This window comes from Palaemon carinicauda, chromosome 1 (assembly GCF_036898095.1).
Source record: "Palaemon carinicauda isolate YSFRI2023 chromosome 1, ASM3689809v2, whole genome shotgun sequence".
Classification (NCBI taxonomy): domain Eukaryota; kingdom Metazoa; phylum Arthropoda; class Malacostraca; order Decapoda; family Palaemonidae; genus Palaemon; species Palaemon carinicauda.
This window is the reverse complement of record NC_090725.1, coordinates 159,765,200-159,767,701: the sequence shown is the minus strand read 5'-3', so window position 1 is coordinate 159,767,701 and position 2,502 is coordinate 159,765,200.

The following is a 2,502-nucleotide window of genomic DNA, read 5'->3' as shown; positions in this document are numbered from 1 at the left end:
CACAGGGCATCCAACACATGTAAGAGGAGGCAGACTGGATCTGACCTTTGTCACAACAACAATAAGACATCTAACCAAGTGGCAAGTACACTCAACCCTGGTTAGTGATCACTTTGCCACAGTAACAGAATTGGAGATGCAACAACTACCTCCTATTCCACCACCTCCACCAAGATGGAATCAGGATCTAGCAGACTGGGTCTGTTTCCAATTAGCCATAGAGGAATGGGCAGTCAGCTACATTCTCCAGAGGACACAGATCAGCTAGAAAAAGACCTAGTTGAGGCCTTTCACAATGCAGCCAACAGAGCTATGCCACTAAGAACAACACAAGGTAACTACACATACAAGGACTCTTGGTACTACTGCCCAGAAGTCAGAAGACTAAAAACCAGACTAAACAGAGTCACAAAAATATACAGAAGATCCACAGTAGAAAACAGAGAGCTACTGCAAACAGTCAGAACTGATACAAATGAAAGAATCCATGAAATCAGAATTGAAAAATGGATGGAATGGTGTTCAAGCCTGTCAGGATACACCACTCTAACTCAGCTTTGGAAATGGCTACGCAGAGTAGCCGGAAAAAAGAGGAAAACTCCAATTGCCACACACCCACACCCACATGAGGAGGCTGAAAGAATTGCAACATCTTTTGCAAACAGAACATTGTCAATCAATCTCTCCCCTGAAACCAGAATGCAACAAGAGCAACTGGCGCCATCCAGATGGGAAGAGATCAACACAGCCTGCCTTCAGCAGGATGACACAGACACCCCATACACAGTTGAGGAGCTAAGAGCAGTACAAAAGACAGGGAAAGACACTGCACCAGGAGCTGACCAAATCACCTACACAATGATCAAACACATGGGTCCAGCCGGTGAAACTGCATTCCTAAGGTTACTAAACAAAACACAACTTGAGCACACAAGGCCTCAAACCTGGAGACAACAAGATACACAGCCAATCCCTAAGCCAAAGGATCCAACAAACCCTAGGCCAATAGCCTTAGTATCCTGTATGGAAAAAACAGGAGAAAAAATGGTCCTAAACAGGTTAAAATACAAAATTGGCCCCCTAAACAAGCAGCTATATGCATATCAGGAGGGAATTGGTACCTCTGAATGCATCACTGATGTATTAAGCTGCATAAATCAAAACAAGGCAACAATAGTCTTCATAGACTTTGAAAAAGCCTTCGAGCTAGCAAGCCCAGTTGCTGTGCTGCAATCAGTAGCTAAAAAAGGAATCAAAGGACACCTACTAGCATGGACTAAAAACTACATGCTAGGAAGGCAAGCCAGAGTCAAATTTCAAGGAGTGATATCCACATATCATGAATTGGAAAATGGTACGCCACAAGGAGGAATTCTAAGCCCCCTCCTTTTCAACATCCTCATGGAAAATATAGCCTCACTTCAGCTACCAGAAGGAGTAAATATATTTATCTATGCAGATGACGTATGTGTAATAGCTCGAGGGCCAGTCAGGACAATAAAAATGCAAAGAGCACTCAATGCCATCAGCCACAAATCCAATGAGCTTGGACTAAAAATAAACATTGACAAAACAAAAGCAATGACAATCAAAGCCCCAAACCTTGCACAACCACTCACAATAGGAATGGAACCCTTAGAATGGGTGGACAGATACACATACCTGGGAGTAATAATAGACAAACAGCTCACTTTCAAGCATGAGATCAAATATCTCAAGGAAAGAACAAATGCCAGAAATACAGCTATGGGATATATGTGCAGGCTCAATGATGGAGCAAATGAACACGTCCAAAAGAAATATTATCTGGCCTGTTCCAGATCATTAGTAGATTATGCCGCCCCAACACTCCTGGGGCTAACAGATCTACAAAAAAGCACAATTGAAGTGATTCAAAACAATGCCATGAGGCTCATGTTGGGAGCCCCAATGTGGACAAGACTGTGCAACCTAAGGTTGGAAACTGGACTACCAACCCTTGAGGACAGAATTGCACTTAGAAATGCAAGCATAGTTGCAAAGATGTTCCTGTCAGACAGAGACTCAATCACCAAAAAAAGAGTAAGAGAGGAACTATCCAAACATCCTGAAGTGCAAACCCCAAGTTCTTATGGCAAAGACCATAGCAATAACATTAAAAGACTTTGCCTAACAGAAACAATCCTACAACTAAACCCTGACACAGCACAGAGTACAATACACATTCCACCATGGAAAAAACAAGTTGCTAAATTCAACTACACCAAACTCCCAAGGGCAAAAGAAAACTGCACAATAGAGGAACTTAGAAACGCAGCAGAAGCAGCTATAAACTCTGTAGAGACAATAGGGGCACAGATCTACTATACTGATGGTACAGTAGATCCTGGAACCCAAACAGCAGGAGCGGCAGTTCACTCCTGCAATTTCACAGCTTGCTGGAGAACATCCAATAATGTCTCCACCCTGCAGACAGAGCTTGTTGCAATACAGCAAGCATTAAAATACTCTATTGAAAATGAG